The sequence below is a fragment of the Astyanax mexicanus genome, chromosome 2 (genome assembly GCF_023375975.1).
Source record: "Astyanax mexicanus isolate ESR-SI-001 chromosome 2, AstMex3_surface, whole genome shotgun sequence".
Taxonomy (NCBI): Eukaryota; Metazoa; Chordata; class Actinopteri; order Characiformes; family Acestrorhamphidae; genus Astyanax; species Astyanax mexicanus.
Window position 1 is genome coordinate 53704688 of NC_064409.1, and position 25962 is coordinate 53730649.

At 38.8% G+C, this 25962-nt stretch overlaps 1 long non-coding RNA gene across 3 annotated transcripts; it reads left to right on the forward strand.

The window, feature by feature from the left end:
* The first annotated feature begins 1323 nt into the window (after nt 1-1323).
* LOC107197502 (uncharacterized) lies at nt 1324-25652 on the forward strand. 3 transcript variants are annotated; one of them, XR_007437823.1, is made up of 5 exons: nt 1324-1800; nt 10087-10223; nt 13164-19552; nt 23303-23372; nt 23690-25652. It is a non-coding gene; the product is annotated as an uncharacterized LOC107197502 (long non-coding RNA). The 3 variants fall into 3 exon arrangements; XR_007437822.1 differs by lacking the exon at nt 1324-1800 and adding an exon at nt 4316-4414; XR_007437821.1 differs by lacking the exon at nt 1324-1800 and having other exon boundaries at nt 6863-10223.
* Nucleotides 25653-25962: the final 310 nt, after the last annotated feature.

Consider the following 25962-nt stretch of genomic DNA (forward strand, 5'->3'; position numbering starts at 1 on the left):
CCTTTTCTTCTTTTTTTCTTCTAAAATATTACATCTACTTTGTAGCATTCCTCTGAATGCATTGCTCTAAGAGGTGCAGCGACTGTGCAGTGCACTTACAGCCGTATCGTTCTGTTCGAAACAGTGCCAGTAAACCATACAAAACAGGCGAACCTTTTGTGCAGGTGTGTTTTTAGGTGCAAAAACGGTCTTTATGATAATCTTCTAAAGAGGCGACTTTTTCTAAGGACAGCTAAAGAGCAGTGCTTTGTGCACAGTAGTTTAGTCTAGCCCTTTTCTGAGCAACAGAGCTCAGAAGTAGCACTGAAAGGGGTTTTAAGTGCGTTGAAAGTAACATGACACACGGTGTACCCTGCGCTGTAGCCCCTGGCTAAGCGAGGCTGTCGCGGCGGTGGTGATGCTAACTACTAGGCTAGAAAACTAACTACTACACAGGAGGAGGTCTCTCTCTGTTTCTCTTTCAGAGGCGCCGGAGCAGCAGTAGCTTAGCTATATAGCCCGTATTCGAGTGAACCGTTCTTCTTCGCCCTGTTTATACAGTTAAATCTAACTTATTGGCCGGTTTATTATTTTAGGTTCATTGGGGGGTGGTCCTCGTTGCTGTAAGACTGTTTCATGTGTGTGAGAGTGTTTAGGAGGACGCAGCAGCAGCAGAAGAGTTGGCGCTAATCAGCAGCCATGGACAGTAAAGTGGGAAAACCTAGGCGTGACGTCAATGCCTAGTAACTGACGCAGCAACCAGTAGGAAAAAAAGCTTTTAAAACACAGCGCGAGGCTAAATTAATTGATAGCGGGGTTTTATTTGTTTGTTTTTTTGTTTTGTGCTTTGTTTTAATGCATGTAGATCTATAGCTACACATAGAGTCGATGAAATTCGTAGTGTGCACGACTAACTGTCTCTCCCCTCTTTTTCTCTCTTTCTCTCTCTCTCTCTCTTTCTCTCTGTTTGTCTGTGTGTCTCTCTCTCATGAGCAGCGAATCCATCCAGAGTTTCCAAGCGAAAGTTGCATGGAGACACACCGCGTAAGACGACGCGTGTAATGAAGAGAATGGGGAGAGAGAGACAGAGAGAGAGAGAGGTGGGGGGATAAAGAGGAGAGAGAGAGAGAGAGAGAGAGAGAGAGAGAGAGAGAGAGAGAAATATAGAGGGAGAGAGAGAGAGAGGGAGCGGGAACAAACCAAACTCAAACAAACACCAAGAGAGATCCTAGCGGATCTCCACCGATCAGTTCTGTGCTGTTTTTAGGTTTTTAGGCTTTTAGGCAAAACAGAAGGAGAGGAGGGTGGGTAGAGGAGGTGACGGGGTGGATGGGTGGGGGGCACTGAAGCTGTTGATTAAGCCAAAAGAGAAAAAAACACTGCAACGATGCAACGGAGGCGACTCGAAGCCCTCGCGCGGAGTTGGAGATGCAAAATGAATGTACATTGCATGCACTCCACGTAACGCTCGTGAGCGATGCCTTTGTGAGTGCGTGTTTTTTTTTCGTACCGCGAGCTAAAAATAGCATCAGTGTTTGATCGCGCGCTCCAGAAATAGGCAGAGGGGGTAACACTTGTATAAAAAGGGACTCTGCTGCAATTCTGAGAAACCTTGGACGTGTTGCTGAGGTTAGCCCTGAATGAAAGAAGGCAGCATTTTGATGCTCATTCTGATCAGATCTTTGTGCTTGTGCAATATGGTCACGTTTGGTTGATTTAAAAAAAAATATATATATATACATGTGTGTGTATGTGTTCGTGTGTCCGTAGGTGTGTATGTGTGTGTGTGTTTGCTCCTTTCAGCAAAGGCTCACTGCACTGGTAAGTACACATGCAAAGCGATGTATGGGTGTTTGGTTCAATGTACTTTTCCCTTCGGTTTCTGATTGTTTGGTTGGTTGGGTTTATTGCATGGTGCATGATGGATGGTGGTGTTTGGGGTTTGAGCACGCACTGTGCCATCATTCCCGCCACGAAAACGGTCGGTGCAGAGGGGTAAACAAGTGGCTCTCTCTCTCTCACCCTCTCTCTCTCTCTCTCTTTTTTCTTTCTCTTTCTCACCCTCTCTCTCTCTCTCTCTCTCTCTCTCTCTCTCTCTCTCTCTCAAACAAGTGGCATGGCCTATCTTTTACTCAAGCTGCAGATGTTCTCATGTGCATTTTTCCATGTTTTTCCTCTCTCAGCCGCACACAAAATAAAGCCAGCCCCTTTCTGTCTAGAGCAGGAAATCTCTCAAATGGTAAATACGAGAAGCGATGTGGTGGTTGTGGTGGTGGTGGTTTGGGGTGGTGGTGGGGGGTGCATGGTAAGCCCAAACTCATTTGTCTGACGGCGCTGTTGAGCCATTTTCCCTCTCTTTTTCCCTCGCTTCTCTTTCTCTCTCTCTCTTTCCCTTTCTCTCTCTCCGCTCCCTCCAAGCTGAAAGTTCGCGTATGGAAGTCCCTCAGAGCAGAAGAAGAAGGGGCGATATTGAAGGGTATGGGTGAAGAGGATGCTATAGCTAGATAAAACCATGAATGAGGAAGGGGATGATGAAGAAGAAGATAATAAGGATGATGATGAGGAAGAAGAATGGAATCGAATGGATTGGAATTGGCAAGAAACCCAGAAAGAGAGGCAGAAAAAGAAAGAGAGAGAGAGAGAGAAAACGAAAGACCGAGGGAGGGCGAGAGAGCTGCAGCAGAGCCGGCAAGAGGAGAGATTGAGAGAGAGAGAGAGAGAGAGAGAGAGAGAGGGAAACCCAGAAACCTACAGACTGGCCATGCACACTAGAGTGCTGGCTGGAAACACTGCTATACTGCATATGCAGGGAGGGCTTCGACCTGAGACCCCCTGCTCCCTGCTCCAGAAACGCCTGCTGCAAATGCAAATCCTTATAGCTTAAGTTTGTTTGCATCTTTTTTTCGCTTGTTTTTTTTCTGTTTAAAGCTCGACTCAGTGTGTGTGTGTTCACAGGCGGACCCAGGCGCTCGGATTTTACTCTTCCGCCCACGTCATTTGCGTTCCACACACACTGCTTGCTGCAACACACTGGCTTTTCCAGTAAATCGGAGTGTCTCAAAGTGTGCTCTGATGCCGTCCTTCTTTCGCCTGTTTGGGGTTGTTCTGGGGTTGTTTTATGAGTTGTTACGGGGTGGTAGGGACCTGCCACCCTACCTGAGCCTGCATGGCACTGCTTTGGCTCTGATTTGGCACTCCTTCAGCACTGCTTTGGCCATCCTGGATGCTGGTGTTGTTGTGGTCGATGTGTAACTTCAAGCCTGCAGAGCGTGCACTCTTGGCCAAAATGTGGCAGCAAAGTGTGTGCGCTTTAGAGAACGAGCAGCAGTTACGCTCGCTTATAGGAGACCCTGGTTAAAGGCGGTCTTACCTTAACGTGGTAAGGGTAGGAGGTTTGCAGTCTTCAGTAAATGCCTGTAAGCGTGTCGTGCGCCAGCTCCGTTCGCCTCAGCCTGAGTGTCTGCTGACTGACCACTCGCTCACTCACTCGCTCGCTCACTCAGCTATACCACGCAGCCCCTATACAGTGAAGTGCCATAGCCTGAGCTGGTGGTACTGAAGTCTCAGGAATGGTCAGGGGTGATAAACTGGTGATGTTTGTTTGAGCTCTGTGTTGCACTGTGCTCTCTCGCTCGCTCGCTAACATAAGAAAGGGGGAGAGCCCCCCAAAAAACGCGATCTCGATTGCCTTGACCTTTTCAAAGAGCGCATGGCTTTCTTTTGTTTAAACCTGCACACTCAATCCCAGCCATAGCTATATCTCCTTCAATAATTCACCGGCGGCGGTGTAATTTTAGTGGCAGCGCGGATTTCTCCGAGTCGTGACTGCTATAGTGAGTAATATGTGCGCGTTGGCTGCGTCAGGAGATGCAGTCGCTGTGCGGTGCAGACTGGAAGGGGGAGAAATCGTGACTGACTGGAGACATCCGCAAATGAAACAAACGACCACCCAATAAAACCCTTCAGAAAACTGGTGGCATCTGGGCGAAATATTTGCGAGATATTTGTACGTTTCTCTCTCAATCTCTCTCTCTCTCTCTCTCTCTCTCTCTCTCTCTCTCTCTCTCTCATTCTCTCTCTACATATCTCTCTGTTTCTCTCTCCATCTCTCTCTCTCCAGTCTTAACTCTCTAGCCTTGAGCCACCTCAACCTCCCCTTGCACCAACGAAGACACGAGAAGAATATCAGTGATTAAGGGACGGGAGGGGGGGTCTTGGTTTGGGATGAGTTAGTTCAGACTGGTGTGTGTATGCGTGTGTGTGTGTTTGTATGGGAGAAGGGGATGGGGTGGGGAGAGGGGGGGGGCGAGTCCAGATATAGATCGTGACCCTCCCACCTAGTACAGTTTCTTGCATAGAGTTCCAAAAAGGGATTGCCAGAGATTTTTGTGACAAATGATTGCTATGGTGTGGATATAGAAGCAGGACTTGCCTGGTAAGTAACCTAACATTCAGCTACCAATGCTACTTGCCCTGCCTATAGAGCAGTGCTCTTATACTACAGGAAGCAACGGGTGTCTGTCTGACTGTCTGTGGACGACTTTTATTTTGCTACGTGTCTCACGATTTCTTGTTATTGCCTAGTACTATAGTCTGTTGAGGGGAACAGCCTTTTTGACTTTTTTTTGTTTTTGTTTGTTGTTGTTTCAGACTGTGTTAAGACACTTATTGACGTCTTATTTCAGCTAACGATTTATTACTGATTTAAGTTATGGTAAAATTATAATAAAAACAATTAATGTTTGTAAATAATGAACTATTGGGACTATCTAAAAAGGTCTGACGCCACTTTAATATACACAGAATGTAAAGAATTGTAGTTTTAAAGACAGCGAGAAGAGAGGAAGAAAGAGACCCCCGTGTCCTTACTCAGTGGTATCAGCCAGTGAACTCTCAGTGGTCATGCAATGAAATTGCTTCAGAAGCCTGTCATGTTGTTGTCGTCGTGTGGAGGGCGATGTGGTGCTCTCCTCTCTGGAATTAACACTGGACAATACCCAGGGTGGTTTTGGGGGTACTATAGTCGGGGGCTGGTGGGGTTTGGGGAAACTTTGTTGATAGATAATAGTGTGTTTGTGAGTGAATGAGTGTTATTAATGAGCACTGGTGGGTTGCAGTAGGCTCTATCTTTGTGTGTGACCCGCAGTATAGCGATTGTAATCTTCAACACACACATAGAAGTGCGTGTTCCCGCTGCATGAACAAGCGAGCCTCCTCTGTAAGACGTGACTGGACAATAACGTTGGGTTCAAAAAGCAACCAGCAAACTCTTGGTGTAATCAGAGCGTCTTACACGGAATTTGTCTGGTCATTTGCGCCAACTAGGATACAATTTGGTCCCCCCCCCCTCCTTTCCCAACCCTCTCTCTCTTTCTCTCGCTCGCTCTCCTGCTCTCGCGCTTTCTCTCTTGCTCTCTCGTTTTTTTCCCTTTTTTTCAAAAAGGGGGGTCCCTATATGAGCAAGACACCGATTGGTGGATGACGATTTTTGTTTGGTCCAATAAGATCCCTCGCTGCTCTCTATTTATTGCGAGCAGATTACAGACTGCTCTCTCCTCACCCAGAGCACTCTCTCTCTCCCTCTCTCTCCCTCTCTCTGGCTCTCTCTCACTCTCCACTCTCCAGCGGCTTTATCTGCTCAGGTCTCTGCCGAGACGAGATCACGAACCAGGGGGATAGATGGCATTTACAACAGCAAGAGAAAAAGAAGCATAGGGTAAAAAGAAAGGAAGACGCAGGCGGTTTTCCCACCCTGTAGATGTGGGAGCTGTGTGTTTTTAGTATTTTTTTCCTGTTTTTTTGTACTGAGGCTTCACTCCACTCGCTGCAGCTCGGTAGACAGGAGCGAAGGAGAAATAGCAGGAGAGGAAACTATAGGAGTGATTTCAGTACCACGGACAGCGCTCGCGGGCAGATTACAAGCATTTGGATGCTGGCCGTTCTGAAACCCCCCTTTCTCTCTCTCTTACCCTCCTACCCTTCCACCCCAACCTCCCCTTCCACCCCCCCACCCCCACCCCTCCGTGCTCGGTGAATGTGAATGAGTTGGAATACACTTCAGGCACGGAAAAGGCTTTCAGTGCCCCTCGCTTTGCCGATGTCTGGACACACGCGCGCGCGCGCACACACACACACACACACACACACACACACATACACTCACACACTCGGCGCGAGATTAGGGATTGAGCACGAGAGACCGTGTATGCAGGAGGCACCTGGATGATGTCGCTGCTCTGCTCGATGTCGATGGACTTTACAAAGATCTGCACGGCCGGACTGACTGGGATCTGCTGGGCTCGGCTCTGCTCTGTCTCTTGCGAATCTTTTTGCGGTCTGGGCTTGCTGTTCATAAGTATCTAGCTGGGAAGCCCTTACCCCAAAAAGCATTTGCGGAAGGCACATTCAGCGAATTTACCCACAGAAGAGGCTCCACCACCGACTGCTTAAAGACATTTTCAATATACATTTATTTTCGATTTTTTTATTATTATTATTATTATTATTATTGTATTTTACTGTTTTTTTTGTGTTCATTTTAGTAACAATGTCACCTCCGCCGTGTGTTACGGCTCTGATGTTGTGTAAAAACCCAACTTCTTTCGCTCAGTCCAGAGTTTTTCTGGCGTCTCCAATCACCGAAGCGTTTTCTCTCTCCCGTGAACACACACACACTCTTCCCCTCTTACACACACACACACACACACACACACACTCTCTCACACACACGGCTGCAGAAAAGTCACCCAAACAACATCACACTTCCCACCACCTCCAGTAGTCCGCACGTGGGAAAACAGAGAGGTCCATTTGGGAGGGTGAAAGGAGGGGGGGGGGGGTAAAGGATTGGGGGGGGAGGGGGGTTCTATACTATTCACTTTACAAAACCACCACCAAACACCAAACCGGCGAAATGACCCCACCCCTTTTGCAACAACCTATTGGGCACACTTTAATTTAGACATTGTTTGTGTACACACAAACACACACTCACACACACCTCAGTAGATTTTGAATTATCAGCATATAGATGACAGGGTGCCAACGTGTGGCAGCGGAAGCGTCACCGTAAGTCTGTACGTCATGATAGGGGCCCTGAGAATACACCAATCCCTCCAATATTTCACCCTCTCTCCCTCTTTCTTCCTTTTCTTCCTACCGTCTCGTTTCATTCTCTCTCCCTCTCTCTCTCTCTCTCTCTCTCTCTCTCTCTCTCTCACACACACACACACAGCAGTTGTAACACCGCTTTGAAAATATCTGACTGCCCCATCATTCAGTAACACCACTCACTGTCCATAATAAAGGTTGTAATAACTACAGGCAAATGACAAATAACTGTACAGAGCCCAGCAAGGGAGTTTCTCTCCATCCCTTTTCTCTCTCTTCTTTTTCTTATCCTCCATCTCTTTCTCTTTCTGTGTGTGTACGTGTGTGTGTGTGTGTGTAAATATATTAGCCACAGTAGCCTATACGAGACGTGGCCTCAACGTGTCTAAAGACCGTCCACGACTTACATAACTCGTGGCTACGAGTGTTTTGTTTCTAGTGGGATCAACTTCAAAAAAACGTGGCTATCATTTAACCCTGCTTTGCCACCAAGTTTAAAAAGGAAAAAAAAAGTGACCCCGACATATCAGGTAACGTGTTTGTTTTGAACAGGGGTCTCCCTCTGCTTTTGGTGCCCAATTGTCTTTTTTCTGACATAAGACTTCAACAACGTCACTCCCTAAGCTCAGCCTAAATAATACGTAGCCCCCAATTTCATTACAACTGGAGAGCCACCTGTCGCCTATATTGTAACACGCGCGCTCAGGTCTGACTTCACTTTTGCAAAGAGCCAGTACTAACCCTCCAGATCCGGAGAATTCTGCCCAGTGTATGACGTAGGCTTTTGTATCAGCCGTTGGGTTGAGTTCAGTCAGATGGGTGATGCGTGATAAAGGCCTCCAATAAACCGAGTTCGACTTTGATTCATTAATGGTTTGCATATAAGCTACGTACTTACGTCATCCGCACCAGTTGGTCATTGAAAGAAATAGAGGGAGGGAGTCCTGAGCAAGCCAAGGCAAGTGATTCCCTTAATAGGCCTATACGTTTGAGTAAACCCGGCCAACTGGTAACAGCTTATAGACTTTTGAACAAACCATTTAATTTATAAAGCCTACATATTTAAATACAAATTATGTCAGTTAACGTCATCAAAATGGGAAACACCAGAAATGGCCTGAACGACCGAAGAGTCTCCCGCAAAAAAACGGATCACCACTGCTTCAGTCGAATTAGTTCACTCGCTGTCTGGACTCACAATAAACATGAGCTGATCACGACTGTAACTAATTGAATAAGAACACAGAGAAATAAAGACAAAGAAATCAGGCTTATATGGTTTGACTGGGTTTAACAATCGAAATAATTGTTCGATTCAAATCGATTTCCATAAAAATGGTCTGATAATAATTCACAAAAACCCAAGATTGATCTTTGGATCTGAACTATTTGGCCTAAAGCAATGCAATAAGGATAATAAATACATATAGCTTACTTTGATTCATTCTTCATTGTTAATAATAGTATTAGTAATAAGTAAACACTAATTATTTTAATAATGGTATAGGTCGAGCCTTTCTTGCCGAAATACAGCATTAGTTCTCTTCAGATCTCTTTTCATATCCAAACCTGCTATTGCAAGTGAAACATCTCTAAATGAATTATTATCAAATTGAATCTGAAATCAAATTGAATTGGAACCTGGTGAATGATTTGAAATCAGATCGATTCTGGAAGTCTGTGGTGATACCCTGCCCTAGCTTACATGTCGAGGACCAACCCCTCTCTTTTGTGAATAGGGAGTCTCCATCAGAGAGAAAATCAATGACGTCAAAACTTCTCCGACTCCAGACAACGCATCTGCGTGTGTACTGTGTGCTGTAAAATACCAGACACGCTGCGTCACCAGCATCCTTAACTGGTTTAAATATGTAATAAACAAAATCAAATAAATCGTTTTAATTTAATATGGTTTAAACAGAATATAGCCTAAACCGTTTTAATACGGTTTAACTGGGCCTACATTCTTCACAGATGTGCAGACCGCAGTGGTGCTGCTGTGGTTGACTTACGAGGCCGCGTATAGGCTCGCTTATACCTTTCTCGCATTACGTCATAAGGCTTCGTGTAGGGTAAAGTGCTGTTGTCATTAGTACAGGGGTACTTTTGCGTGGTCTTATGTGACGGAGCAGAAAAGTTCTTCAGCTCTTCATTCCGTCCTCAATGTCTCTCTCTCTCTGGGTCCTTGACACTGAACACGATTATGTCATCTGAAAAAATGGAATAAAAAGAAAATAAAGTACATAATAAAACGTCTGTTTTAATAATAAAACTGCAACAAATCTGTATAATTTCATATAAGCGCCGTTAGGCTTGGTTGCGCAGGGTCCGGCTGACCCTCCAGAGCTAAAAATAGAACAGACCATTCGTCGAACGAGGCAGACGATAATATGTGCTGCACAAAAAAACAATAACACATTTCAGAGCTGATAACAAACAGAAGAAGAATGTTTTATTTCTTTTTTTGGTAGTCGAACTACCAAAGATCTGAGTCACCCAAAAGCAGCCCTGAGTTAATGGCCCCGCGCGTGCTGAGCTGTGTGTGACAAAGCGAGAGTATGTGAAGAACCACACACACAAACACACATACACACGGACTGTAAAGCACTGTGTAATGTTAGCACACACACGAACACACAGGATCCTGCATGTATGTGCATGTCGAGATGTGGAAAATTGTTTGTGTGAGTGTAATGCGTGCTTGTATGTGTGATACTTGTGATTCGTGACTTTGTGAAGTAGGCTCCTAAAGTTGGTGGTCTCACTCCCCTCTTTCCTTCTGCATTAAAACATCCACTAGTGCCATCATTGTGTGTTTCCAAATATTCATTCATGGACATGATTTATAAGGGTCTCTCATTCATGCAGTTGGTGATACTGCAGAACAACCCCCTCATTCCCAGCATTCACACTCTCTCTCACACACAAACACACCTTTCACTCATTCACTAAGGGATATATAAAGCTGTGATCTGTCTATTTTGGCTTCTTTTGCAGTGTAAATTGGACAGGAACCTTGGAGAAGTGAGAAAGAAGTTTCTTCACTGCCATTGAAAGATGCTGTTAGATCTCAGGCCTCACTCATTCAGCGCTTTGCTCATGATGCCCCATCCACTTCATTCACAACTGCCACTGTGAGTTCCCCTACTTTTAAATGCAGCATATATCATACGCTGTTGTTTTTGTGAGTGGCAATACTGCATCTTTTGATTTGCTTCTGCTGCATGCTGTACGGAACTGCTCGCAGGTCATACATGATCTAAGCAAACTAGTGCACTTAAGTGCAAGGCCATTACAGGACTTTTTCTTTATGATTCTGCATTTCAAAAACATTTTACGTAAGATGTAGTATGTCTGTAGGGTCTGAAATGGCCCTTCATTGTGGAGGACATTGTGAGACAGTGAAGGTCTGAAACTGGGTGTGGTCCTCAGATAGAAAGTGCTGTTTTTGTGATGGTTCTGGAATGTTGAAGAGGCTGAAAGCTTGATGTGGCTCGTGAGTGAACAGGGTTAAATGTGTGGATATTTTTGGTACAAGATGAGCTAATGTGCACTTTTACACTGTCGTGACGGTCAGAGGAAAAGGGAGAGACAGGACGAGAGAACGAGAGAGAGAGAGAATACTAAAACACATTTAATTTCTTCTATTATCAATTATAACTTTTATATTTCATACAATTTATTTCTGCAAATTTATTTTCTTTTAGAAGCAAAACAATTATCCATGTGCGTAGTTTTTCGCTCACACACTTTTACACACACACACAAACAGGCACGACGTATTCAGACAAGCACTTAGTTGCTTAGACACACACACACACACACACATTCAGTATGTACGTTGAGTTGAGAAGGGTACACATGTGTTGTGGTCACAGAGCTGGACATTTCAACTTTTCATTTTAATTGTTGTTTGCCTTCCTTATTCTTTTTTTTTTACAAGCAAAACAATTTCTAATTTTGTTACATTGTGATATAAAGCAGCTTTTATTACGTTTTATTGCAAAACATCTAACATTTCATATGTGCTTAAATGGAACATCAGCTATATGGCTATGAAGTACTGGTTCATCTGAGATGATGATAAACCTAATGAGCTGCTGGAATGAATGGCATGCAGTTTGAGTGTCTAACTATATCTCATTTTATACTTCTCAAATTATACTGCAAAATGTTCATGTATAATAAATAATACTACGTCAGATTAAGCTGTAAGGTTGTGGTACTCCACTTTATCCAATCCATTACTTCCGTTCTGATTTCCCTGACAGAAAACCAAAAACTGGTCAACAGTTTTGATTTAAAAAACTACTATTAATTACTGCTACTATTCATCCACTAATATGAGCTGAAAATAAAAACAGGATGGACATCACACCCAACTTGGACTGAAAGCACTGAAACATGAGAGGTCATTGAGGTTGGGATTAGAGTCTAGAATTGGTAAAGCTATTTAGTTCTGTATAAGTATATCCTATACTTAAGTATATCCTATACTTAAGTAAAACATAGTTAACTAGTTTATTTTATTGCAGGCAGTTTAAACTGTTTGCAGGCTGTTTTATCTGGTCAGCTTTATTTAATTTGATTATATATGTAATTTTCTGAATTTCTACTAAGTTTTGGAGGTAAAACACATTCCAAAAAAATACAAAATTGAGACAGGAAAGCGTTTGCCACTTTGTAGTGATGACACTCCTTCTTAATATGCTTACATCTGGCACTTAGTATACCAAGCAAATACAAGTTTCAGGTGTTATTTCGTCTATTGTTCTTGTCCTGCAAACACATTCAAGATGTTCAACAGTTCAGTGGATGGTCCTTTTTGTTTTCGGGCCAGAGCACACGGCAACCATTTCTTCCAAAAATAGATCTGGAATAGGAATTCACGTGAACACAATATGTGTTATCATTGTCTGATGATCCTTCACAGATGCCTCCAGGCCCAGAGAAGCTAATTCCATTTCTGGACATAATTAACATAAGGTTTCAGTTTTGAATATTAAAGTTTTAAGTACCATTTATTAATGTAACTCCATATTGTAATGCTTGAGGTTGCAAAAGTTTGCCAATATAATCCCTTGCCCATGTGGTTCTATCAACGTTTGATAAATGGTGATATTTGATGCAATGCCATCTGAGGGATCGTACAACACGAGTGTTCAGCTTAGGCTTGTACCCTTGTACTTTACGCACTTTAAGATTCCTCCTAATGAAATTATACACTGTAGAGGAGAAATATACAAATTACGTCTCATCTCCATTTGAGGAACATTATTTTTAAACATTTCAAAGATTTTCTCAAGCTTTTTTTGGCAAACTGGAAATCATCTGCCTGTCTTTGCGACTCAAAGTCTTTTGTGGATACTACATTTGTACCAAATCATATAATCATTATTATCACCTGTTGACATCACCTGTTTAAAATGACATCATTTTACAGCCCTCAGTTGCTTCTGTCCCAACTTTTTGTGGAATGTGCTACAAGCATAAAGGCAGAACTGGATGTATATTAACCAAAGAAATGAAGCTGACCAGATAAAACATGAAATATTGTGAGTTCATACTGTCTGCAATTAAATTAAAGTCAGTATAAGAAATACTGCAGTTTAAATTTGCTTTGCCATTCTTTCCCAACATGTACTTATCTGGGGATGAATTCATTATTTTAACCAATATGTTTAATTTGCTATATTAAACATATTGTGACTTCATATTGTGACTTTAGATTAACTAGTTGAGGTGTAGTCATGTGGGCTGGAAACTTTTGTCTTTATTCAACTTGGTCCATGAAGATAAATCGTGTTGACCAGAAGATACAGTACATTCTTCCCCATGAAGAAATGTCGCATTCGTGTTCTGAGCTACTTGAGTGTAATCTGTTACAGTAATCAGGATTTAGATACTTTAGTATCTACATGAAAAAAATACTGTAATGGAAATGGCAGGCAAATTTCAGTAGCCAGTATAAACCAAAGCTTTGCTTATTAATGTGTGTAGTGTTACCTGAATGTCAAACAACAGCTTAAATATGTTCATGTGAAAAGCTTTTTTACATTTTTATCTTTATTTAGATGGACAGATCGTGGGGCCTGAGGAAAAGCACCTGTTTTTCTACTCCAGTCAATGGTATGGTGGCCTTCAACATTTTAACGGTTCTTTACAAAGCTTGTGTGACTTTATTTTACTTCTGGTTTTGATTTGTAAGATGTATTTACAGTACTCTGAACAGCAAATGCAGAAATTTATTATTTATTTTTCATATTTCTTCACTTTAACTTTGGTGCAGTGACAGCAATTCATATATTGATCGGGTTACTTGGTGATTCATTATTAACTAAAAGAAAGGACACTTGTTAATTTGTCCTTGTTACATTTCCTTTTATTACTGAACTGATAGTTTTTTGTTTATTGTGTTTTATAGCATTTTATTTGTTTTACATCAATTTATACCATCAAACATTTACAGAAACATCAGGCATTTCATTATCTCTTTAAGACAGGCGATTATTACCCGTTATTTTAGGCAAAAGACTGTTTTACTTTTTCATTATCTGTCCTGAGACAGTTTCATCTGCCATGCCTGGACAGATGACTGATGGAACTGCATAAGATGTGAGAGAGTTGAGGTTGCACTTTGAGGAACTTTCATCTTTCTTTTGTTGCTGTCTGAACTCTTATTGCTGTTTACAGAAATGATGATGACTTACTGTAGGATAGCAGATTGTTCCCTACAAGCTTGAGCATATGACTCAGGGAAGGTGTGAGGGATGAGTCAGAATCAGGCGGGGTCTAAGGAGGGAGGGGGTACTCTGCTACCTGTTAGGGGGTCCTGTGACGTGACGGGATCAGGTGAACCAGACCAAGACAATCTAAACACTCATCAAACACAATAATATTGCTGATAATGGTAACACTAACAACACACGGAAGCCATTTTAGAGGATCACATATCAGCCATTTGTTGTGTTCAGTCCACTGCCAAAACAGTGTTACTGCACCTATTAAATTTCATTTTCTATTTTTCCATGCTGATATTTTTTATAAAACACGCCTTCCTGTTTCTATTATTATTATTTTTAAACTATTTAAATAATACAAAATAAATATTTTGAGTTGTGACAAGTTTTAGCTAGACTTCAAAAGCAAACCAGCAAGGGTCATACTTGATAACTTGAAAATAAATTAAGAAATGAGAATAAAATAAATTAAATTAAAAATATATATTTTCTATTATTAATTTTAATGACTGATGGTCATGTTTCAGTAACATTCTTATTGTATAAATGACTGAATGAGCTAAGAACACTTGGACATTTTGGCACTAATCAATAATGTTTATCCACACAACTATTTAATTTCCACGTATTCTTATTATATAGGACATAAACATAATATACATATGTTAATATTAATAACAAGTCTTTAAATATTTGGAAAAAAGGAAATCTCATTTCTTTTCATATACCGTACATGGAACATAAAACAGGACACAGCCCTACGCACAACTTTTTTTTTTATTACTAATTCTGAAACAAAGTTGTCGGTGATGCATTCATTTATCACATTATATCATAATCAACTCATTTACACAATCAGAGCTGCTGCAGAGTGGCAGAAGCAGACAAACATGTAATGTGATAGTGCTGCATGCACAAAATTCAGCAGAGACCTTAAGACTAAACTACTACTTATTAAAGTTAATCAGTTTAACATACACAAACATTTGTATGTTATACTATAAAAGGGTAATAAAAATGTTAATGAAATACATGGCCACTAATCAGTCTTGTATTTTAAATCTCAGTATGGCTTGAGATTCAGAGTAACAACAATTGATATTTGTTTGATTTTATATAATTAAAAAAACTGTTTGTGCATTTATTAATGAGTGTTTTTATATTGCAGGGCATTTGTGAATGAGAAGAGGTCCAGACCGGAGCAGAATGGGTTCAGTACCATGCCGTGTTTCTTCAGAAAGAGGAGAGACAGGCAGTGAAAGGATAGGGGCATGTGCTTATATTCAGAATAAAGTGGATGAATCAGTGATCCCAGTTATCACAGTTCGGTATCACCACCCGCCCATTTAGCACAAGCTTAAAAAAAATAGAGGATGCTTTAAAACAAAGTAAAACAGACAGTATTTTGGTTACAACCAAACAGTCTATGCCTTTTTTTTTTATGCCTTTTAAAGACTAATGTCGTTTATTTTAAACAGACAGGACTCCCACATTAGCATGCCTTTTATAAACAGTAAACACAATTCACTGAGCTTCTAAATGACATATTCCTTATTAGCATGTTCCTGCTTAAGTTAGTTATACAGGAACCTCAGTATTTTTATTAGTGTTGAATTGGTCCAGAAGTACAATTTTATACATGAGAGGGCATTCTGAATAGAGGACACAAAGGAATGATAACACAAAATCATAGAAAGACAAGACAATTCCTCATGTTCAATTAGATAATGTCTCAGTTCTAAAAAAAATATGAGACGTTATTATGTCATCTATAATATATCTCTATATTTATATATATATATAATGTTTATATAATCTATATACATTCTAATTTCCAACTTCTGATCTGTATAATCTGAGACCTTTGAGTTTAGAAGAATAATCATACATTTTGAATCATTCCAAAAGTTACTAATTTCAGGTAAAACTCTGTAATAGAGAATGTGATATTACAATTCACAGAAAGTAGAAAAATACTTGTATGATAAAAAGGCCTCTAAAAGCCCTGTACCTCCATAGAGAGTAGGAGTCTCGGTAGGAGAATAGAAACACAAAAGGAATAAAAAAAAAGAAAGAATCAGTTACTTCTGTCTCATCTCATTTAATATAGAGTTAAGAATACTTTTAAACAATATGACATATTGTATGTGTTAAATGAGTCTCCAAAAAAAATCTAAGTAAATAAGCAATCGTCCAAATGCTCCCCTAAAATAAGTGGTACAGCAAAGGGATGTGTTAAATGAGTTTATGTAGAAGTATAAGCCGATTCTTAGTACAAGGCCAGCATACTTTGCACAACAGTAAGGCCAGTGCAAATATATTCAATATATTCAAAGTGTCAGTTTGCTTGTAAAATAATTCAATTAAACAGACCACTGACTTTGTAAATCAGAGGCAATGCTATAGTAGTAGCAGTAAGTATATATGTAATATTTGTATACTATAAAAAAAACTTTATTTTTTACAGAAAATATAAAGCTGTGACATACATTTCAGAGTCACGCTTAATCATTCTGAATGAGTTTATTGAGACAGTAATTGAGAAGGTTTTGCGAAGATGGTCTGACTGTACTATTACAGATATTGTTGAGATATACCCATTAGAGATATAGAGAGAATAACCAAAATTGAACAGCCATTCCAGTGTGAGTGTGTGTGTGGGTTTGTGTGTGAGTATAATGTACTGTATGTTACTGAGTGATTTTATGTGAGATGGACTGAATAGTGACATAAGCATGTGTCCCTGTCCCTGTACACAGAATGTGTGTGTGTGTATATATGTGTGTGTGTGCGTGTGTGTGTGTATACACACACACACGCACACACACGCACACACGGCTTGTATTTGTACATTAGACTAGATTTGATTGTTCTTTTGCATTTTCCTTTAATGTGAATATGAGAGAGTATGTGATAAAGTTGAACCTCGCTATATGAAAAATTAATTTATACGAGTGTATGCCCATATACACAGGTATATGTGCATGTCTGTCTTTCTGTCTGTCAGTACATGTATATGTAAAGTAATATACATATATCTGCATGAAATATATCTATAAGTCTATGTGTTTATTGTCACTGTTATGCGAAAAAATCACATATCCCTAACACTTTACAATACAGTAACATTGCAGTACAAGAAAAAAAGAACTTCTTGACTGCTAATTAAATTTAATATTAAAATATTTTTTTCTATTTAAGTCAGGTAATTTTGGAACATTTTATTTAGTTTATTCATAACAAATTGCTTACACAATGTAAAGAAGCAGATTCATTTTATGACAGAAAGTAAAAAAAGGAGATAGAAGTTTTTTGTTAAAGTGACAATAAATACACGTATCTGTATATGTGTTTAAGTGTATGTGTGTGTTATGGACGTATCACAGACAGACTATGAGGCACCCAGTTTTAGCACAAGTGTATCAGATGGAGGGATGTCTATTTGAAGTAAAAATAATTACAGGAGGCAGTGTGATGCATTATAATCATCTAAAGCACTTCAGCACAACATTTCGATTTTGTAACCATTAAATTTAATTTTAAACTATGCTGAAAAGATGGGAAATTGAGGAAGATCAGGAACACCTCTGATTACAATGTCAGGTTCACTGTCTTCATTTAAAAATGCACAGTTATTTAGTCAGTACTGGAAAGACATAGAAGGTGAACAGTGCAGAGAGCATAATCTTTCTATTATAAAGGTTTAAGGAATCATATGAGATTAAGGCACTTTTTAGGAACAGTTACTTTAAAAAAAAGAATTACTTTTTTGTGGGATTCCCTGAAATATATTAATGAAAAAATGCCAAAATATCCCACTGTTAAAACAAAATGATAGAGGACAGATGTGTCTAGAAATTAATATATGGATATGGAAGTATAGGTTTTATAGTATAATTTATTTATTCTACAAACATTAGTTCTAAGCACTTCTGAAACTTTTGCAGGTAATTCAAAAGTTGCAGGTAAATGTATATCAGTAACTGTTGAATATGCACATATTTTAGTCTAGTACATTAGTGATTATTTGAAATATAAATACATTCGTTCTCTTTGACCACTCTGAGAACGAGAGACAGAGAGAGAGTGTGTATGAGACAGTGAGAGAGGGGGGGAAAAGAACGAGACGGGGAAACGTAGTGACACACACACATTTGTGTATATTATGTGTTTACGTCTGATGTGTGGGGATGTGTGTGGTGTGTATATTTAGGCCGTGTGTTTGTGTTTGTGTATGATTTTTTGTCAATTTGTCAGCCAGTTTATTTTTGTGACGCAGCACACTTTCAAGACGTATGATGCATTTTTTAATAGAAAGGGCAAGAAAACGTAAGACTTTTTTTTGAAGCAGAACCAAACTTTGATTTGTTCATAATACAATATAACTATGATTATTATGTATTAGGCAAAAATATAGTTTTGCAGTATATCACCTCTTTTATGTCTTTTTTTCCTGAGGGATCAGTGAGGCTAGTGAAATGCCTAGACCCTGGATTTAGTTAAGCTAACTATATAGAAACTGATTCATATTTGTATGTGTATTTGATTGTTTTTCAGGTTAAGGTTTTTACTGCACAGCTGTAGATCAGTTTTATAAAAAAAATGTTTCAGTAAAAAGAGATTATTCAGACATTTAACAAACAAACACCTAAATTCTGTTTGTAAAAAGCATATAGTGGTGAGATATTCATTAGAATATAATGATAAGTCTGTACAATATGATGTTTAACATTGATTGCACACTATCACCACACATTTAGCATGTTTCTTAGTAAAAAGCTCTGTTTATAGTAAAGCCTCAAAAACATAAATATATACTCTGAATGAAATGAATGAATGAATGAGTATTTTATTGTAGTATTATATGTGATAAATTGGGATGCTCAAGAGTGCTAAAAGCAGTGTAGCTAGCAGTTTAATTCACGTTGTCCAACTGCTCTGTGTGTGTGTGTCAGAGAGACAGAGTGAGTTAAGGGGGTAACGGGAGCTAAGAGGGATGGTGAAAAGAATATATCTCTCTATATATAATATATATATAATTATGTCTCTATATATAATTGTATAATAATATATATAATTGTGTGCAATATTTTACATGTGTAAATATATGTACAAGCATTTGTGTGTTTATATGTAAAAAAAAAGTTTTAATGATTTAATTCCTTTAAATTCATTTGTGCATTCTAAATTAGGCTCAATCTTACATTTCCTGTAATTTACAACTTCATATCATAAGCAAAAATATATTTTTCCAGCACACTCTTTTCCAGCTCTGAGCACAGATACGTTATGTCACTCTGCTGAGTCTCTCTACTCTGCTACGTCTGTACAGATGAACAGACACCACTGCAACAGGAAAATAAAAATAATACAGTGAAAAAAATCTGTATTTAAAACTAACATTTATATTTTAAAAATCATATCTCTCCTCATTAAACTGAAATGTGTAAGCATGTGAGGTTATGAAAGATATGTAATACAGTTCTTCCTACGTTTGCTGTGAGAATGTAATATAAGTGAATGGGCATATGAATATATAATCTAGGCATTCTATTCATATCATAATAAGATAACTGACAGTCTTATATGTTGTTTTTATTACAGATAATATGTATGGAAATCCCCAAATGTCTGCAAGGACCTCGGATTCCTCTAGATTGTCTCTGTTCTTTATCAAAAAAGGATATTTTACTACCACAATAATCCAGGAGCGGGACAGTAAGGTATGTAAAGCTCTATTTGTACAGTATAGCAATTTGTTTGGTTTGTTTTTTTTTGTGTTGGAGTAATAGAGTAGTGTGAGTGGTTGGTGGACATTGTCGTGCACTGATGATGAGGTTTTGTTGCGGCGTCAGTTCACAGAGAGGTGAACAGAGAGAGGCTCTAATCTAGACACTATAGAAAAAAGCACAGATTATTTTTTATTAATTCAGGAAGGCTTTTAGGATTATTTAGGATAAAATGTCGTTTCTGGGCATTGTTTTAATGTGACCACTGACACACATTGTAAACTTATGACACTGAGCTGTGTCGCACCCTAAACTGCGAGCGGAGATCTGCTATAGTTTCAAACTATTCGAATTTTACAGTAATTCAGGTAGTTTTATGGGTTAACTGACCAAGTATTTAAAGAGGAGATAAAAAGATACAGACAGGCTGATCCTCACATGCAGCCTTTTCAGTGTACGGACAGTCCAGCGCAGCAGCATGGCAGTGTGTGTGTATGTGTGTGAGAGTGTGTGTGTGTGTGTAAGAGTGTGTCAGCTGTAGTTTGCTAAGCTATATGTTTTTTTTTTCTGCATGTATATAGTCTGTTACAGTTTACTGTATATAGAGGAAAGTGTGTGTGCTCACATTTCAATGTACAGACAGCTTAGATACATAGCACTGTATGAGTGAGTGTGTGTGTGTGTGTGTGTGTGTGTGTGTGTGTGTTTGTGTATCGGTTTTAGTCTGGTAAGGTATATGTTTGTAAAGAATTCTCAGCACATATATAATCTGTAAAAGTTTACTGTATATAGAGGAAAGAGTGTATGCTCACATTTAAATGTGCAGACAGATTAGAGACGTAGCATTGTAGGTTTGTGTGTGTGTGAGTGTGTGTGTGTGTGTGTGTGTGTATCAGTTTTAGTCTGGTAAGGTATATGTTTGTTAAGAATTTCCACCACATATATAATCTGTTAAAGTTTATTGTATATAGAGGAAAGAGTGTGTGCTCACATTTCAATGTGCTGACAGATTAGAGACGTAGCATTGTAGGTTTGTGTGTGTGCGTGTGTGTGTGTATATCAGTTTTAGTCTGGTAAGGTATATGTTTGTAAAGAATTTACAGCACATATATAATCTGTAAAAGTTGACTGTATATAGAGGAAAGAGTGTATGCTCACATTTCATTGTGCAGACAGATTAGAGACGTAGCATTGTAGGTTTGTGTGTGTGTTTGTGTATCGGTTTTAGTCTGGTAAGCTATATGTTTGTAAAGACTTTCCACCACATATATAATCTGTTAAAGTTTATTGTATATAGAGGAAAGAGTGTGTGCTCACATTTCAATGTGCTGACAGATTAGAGACGTAGCATTGTAGGTTTGTGTGTGTGCGCGTGTGTGTGTTTGTGTATCAGTTTTAGTCTGGTAAGGTATATGTTTGTAAAGAATTCTCAGCACATATATAATCTGTAAAGTTTACTGTATATAGAGGAAAGAGTGTGTGCTCACATTTAAATGTGCAGACAGATTAGCAGATTAGAGACGTAGCATTGTAGGTTTGTGTGTGTGTGTGTGTGTGTGTGTGTGTGTGTGTATCAGTTTTAGTCTGGTAAGGTATATGTTTGTAAAGAATTTACAGCACATATATAATCTGTTAAAAGTGTACTGTATATAGAGGAAAGAGTGTGTGCTCACATTTCATTGTGCTGACAGATTAGAGACGTAGCATTGTAGGTTTGTGTGTGTGTGTGTGTGTGTGTGTATTAGTTTCAGTCTGGTGAGCTATATGTTTGTAAAGAATTTACAGCACATATATAATCTGTAAAAGTGTACTGTATATAGAGGAAAGAGTGTGTGCTCACATTTCATTGTGCAGACAGATTAGAGACGTAGCATTGTAGGTTTGTGTGTGTCAGTTTTGTCTGCTTGGATGTAAAAAAGTATATGCACAGATATAACGTATATAAGTATATAGGAAGAGCGTGTGTGTGCTCATATTTTAATGTATACAGATTAGCACTGTATGTTTTTTAGAGTATATATGTGTGCCTATATTTGTGTGTCTGTGTGGCATATTTTGTAATTGTTTATATGTGGACGTGTAGTAAAAAATAGGCTATATAGAGTAGAATGTGCACTAGGATCCTGTACAGAAACAGAGACAGTACAGAGTGTGTGTGTGTGTGTGTGTGTGTTTGTGTGTGCAGTTTAGTTCGTTACAATATGTGTTTGAATATAAGTGCGTGCATATATTGTGCGTAAATGCGTATATAAGGAGTGTTTTAAAAAAGGGAGTGTGTGTGTATATGTTTGTGCCTATGCGTGTTTTTGTGTCTATTTGTAATGGTCTAAACTGTGTTCAGAGGTCTTTTAGTATGATTCACATAGTTATTGTGTGTTTGTGTGTGTGTGTCTATGACAGCATGATTATGTTGACATGAGTGTGTTTAAATGTATTATGGCTGTGTATATTTGTGTGTGTATATATATGTGTGTTTATGTGTGGGTGTGGGGGCTTTGCTGTCATTAAGAGTGTGTATCAGAGTAGTGTTAGGATGTGTGTCTGTGCGCTCGGGACAGACGGAGGAGCACATGTTCTAGCTAAGATTACCGAGGGTGCCGTGAGAAGTGCCATCATTGTAAATATGTTTGGCCTGTTCAGACTGTGTTCCACATTTAGCTTCAGCTCCACAGTAACTGTCAAGATCATGCTTGTGTATATATACCTGATTTACATGTATAGAAAGCAGAATGGCCTAAAAAAAATCAGAACCCCTTAATAACCACTGTAAGGAGAGCCCTCGTCTGTGTGCTGCTGATTTTTTTAATGACAGATAGATACGTACTGAAATATGTACTGTACATGTACTGCGCTGTCTTTTTGTATAATCAGGGTTAATTCTGGTTCTGGTACCTGATTCTGCATTAGGATTTCTTCGTGACTGAGACTTTTTTAAAGTTTATTCAACAGAACGTCATTGTCTGTAGTGTTTAGTGCTGAAAATGCCATGTGCTCCATGTAGGGATCAGTGGGGTTTCATTGCGCAGATTTGAGGAAGCATGTTAAATTAGAGTTTTGTTCAAAAAAGCTTTGAACAATTTCTCTGGAAGCCATTGGCTTTCTTAAAACATATCTTAAAATATATGTCTATACTTTTAAGCTGACCCTCATATGTGCAAAGCATTTAGGCAGAAAACGGTTATGAAACGTCTTCAGAAAATCCTTTTAGTAATGTTTGTAACAGCAAAATTACACAGAACTGATAGAATTGCAAATATTAATAATAATAAAATATAATGACCATATCATATAATGATATATATATATATATATATTGTTTTATATTTTTTTTATTTTATTCCATTTGATGCTAATAATGACAGTGTCTGTTATCGTATGTTCCAATAGTAAACTTGCTTGTGCAACAGACAGATATATGTCTGTTTGATGTATATACATATTTATTCCATGAACATTTAGATTTGTGTGTATGTCTGTGCCTCCCTTTTTGTGTGTGTGAGTGTTTGAATATATTATATGTTCTCTCTATGTCTATTTGTATGTTATGCATCTGTCTGTCCACGTGTGTGTGTCTGTCTGTCAGTCTGCCAATGTCTGTCTTTCTATCTGTCTGTCTGCCTGTTTGTGTATGTTTTTAGTAATGAAATAATATAATAACATAATTGAAAGGCTGTTGTCAGGCTGAGTGTTTATTGAATATGTGCTGACGGAACTTTTGTATGTGTTTTGTTTCCTCTGTGTCAGATTGCTCGTCCTGATCGTGGCTCCTGTGGTCCTCTATGTGTATAGAGCTGAAAATGGTTAATATAAGCAGGTACGTCCAGCATCAGCAGACCTTTCTAAGCCTATATTTAGCAATGTTTCTAAAATATGGTTGTGTATACACCATAACAATAAATTTACAGTCATTATATTTTGCATAGAGCTGTATTAATTGTGAAAGTAAGAGTAAAATACTGGAATTATCATTTTGTTGTGAAATGTGACAAATTTGAACAGATCATCCCTCCTGGATGTGTTTAACCGTTTGACGGGTGATTCCTGATAATACTCAATATTTATAAGTACTACAGAAATGAAGCAGTAAATAGTAGAAATTATGTGTTGACTTTGTTTTTGATGTTTTAACAGAAGAACTACATGGGGAACTGGCGCAGGTGAATCTGGACACGTTCAGGGATATTTATGTATGTGTGTTCTGGACGTATGTCGAGCAGAGGATTAAAAGAGGAGCAATTTGTCAGGTATTTAAAGTTTAAAGCTCTTGTTGAGGGCGTGTGTTTGAGGCTGTTAGAATACGTTATGAACGCTGTCATTTTCTTATCATTCATGACGTTGTTTCTTGGCACTGTGAGAAATAAACATATATCGAAACAAATGAAAAATAAAGCTTAATTTAATTAAGACACTGGCGAGTGTGTTAACCTGTGTGCTAGCGTTGATGAATTCAGTCTGCTGATTTTGAATGGCTTGGTCACGACAGCATGTGCGCTTCAGTGCACTTTATGTAACATATGTTAAAAGGCAGGATCAGGTAGAGAAAAACACAATGCTGGTATGTATAGTTTTAACCATTTTATTATAGGACAGATAAGTGCTGTGTGTGTGTGGAAAGTTTTAAACAGACGTGTCAGGACGGTGCGTAAAGACGGTGCGTCTCAGTGGCTCCGTGATCATAACGTCACGACTGAATTTGGAGATGCGTTTAAAGATATTATAACCTGTACTATATATATAATAACTGCACAGAGGCTTGTTGTAATTATATAAACGGTCTTTGGTGGACGTTGCTGTTTGTTGGAGGACTAGTGAGCAGTGTGTGACTGAGAGCCATGCTGTTTATTGGGGTGAGGAGTGTCGCTGTCCACTGTGCCTGGTGCTGATGTGCGCGCACTCCAAGAGCCAGCTGCCACTCAGTAAGGCTCCTTACACACACATTTAATTACACGTATAATCTATATAGACTATATTTCAATTAAAGAAAATGTACAGTTATTAGAAAGGTTATCAGTGGCTGTTTTGATTGGAAAAAATGCACATTTTAATACAGTTGATTTGTGATGATTGCGCCAACATGCTTGAACACGTTTTTTTATAAAGTCTAAAAACAGATAAAGAACCAGAAACCAGTGACAACAATGAGGCAACATGTGAATATGTCGATACTTTAAGGGGAGGGAAATATAGGAAAGTGCACGTAGCGTTTCGATGGACTTCCCCCAACTATAGCCTATTGATGTGAATGATATTATTTTGCATTAAAATAACACGAGACGCACCGTGGAACAAAGCCACGTCTGAACGTCTGAGCACACACACACGCTGTATTCCAAACCACAGACAGTAGATATAAGCACCAATGTTCGACAAAAAAATGTAAATGTCTGTATAACAATGTATGTAAAAAATATATAAATCCTAATATATATTGTTTATGTCCAAATTGTGTATTTATGCTTACATGAGCTAATTAACATGTTTATCTGGTGGGATAGAAAAGCTAAGGTGTAAAAAACACTGGTTTTAAAGGGGAATTAATTACTGTAACTGCGTTTGTGCTGCTTATATGTGTAAAACAGATACATTTTTAACACAAATAAAAACGAAACATTTAAATGCTTGTGTCAAAATTGTTTAAGCTGCTGAATAAAGTTTACATTTGCTTTAGTGCCTGTACTACAAATCTGACGTGTGAACATATTATGTGATGTGGTTATGTATTTAGTCATTGTGTTATTTTGATAGTGAGGTGACCTGGTCATTCTTTATTTTAAACATTTAAGCGTTTATGATTGTTTTTTTTATTATTACTAAAACATTTCTGACTAAATAAAAAAACAGATATTATTTATATTCAGTCCTGAGTCGTGTTTTTTTATTTGTGTCCCACGTGAATTATGGTATTAAACCAGTTTTCTGGGTGTGCTGTTATTTAACATGAAGGATTTCAGCTCAAACGTCTTTTTGTTTGCAATAAAAGTGTAAAAAGTGTCTAAAAAGAAAACAATAGGCAGAGTTGGGGCAAAATGTGAGAGTTTGAGAGGCTGGGGGATCACTGTGATAATAAAATACTCGATATTACTGCTAATACGTTTTAGTATAGAGAACTCGTGACTGTTTTGTACTCAGCAGAGTATGAGGGCTCCGTTCTCTAGGTTCACATCCACGTGCTTATCTTCACATGCTTAAATTTTACGTTAGATGTCGTGTCGTGATGTGAGTGAGTAGCAGCCCAATGGCGACATGTGTGTCTTGTGTAAGAGAGGAGTGCTGTGCTCTAGAGGAGACCCTGAAACTAGCTGCCCGTCATTCCTTAACCCGGAATGTCTGACATCTGTAAATCTGACACCTTTAACGCACTGTTCTCCTTCAGGTGTTTGTCAGTTTTTTTTATAAGATTAGGT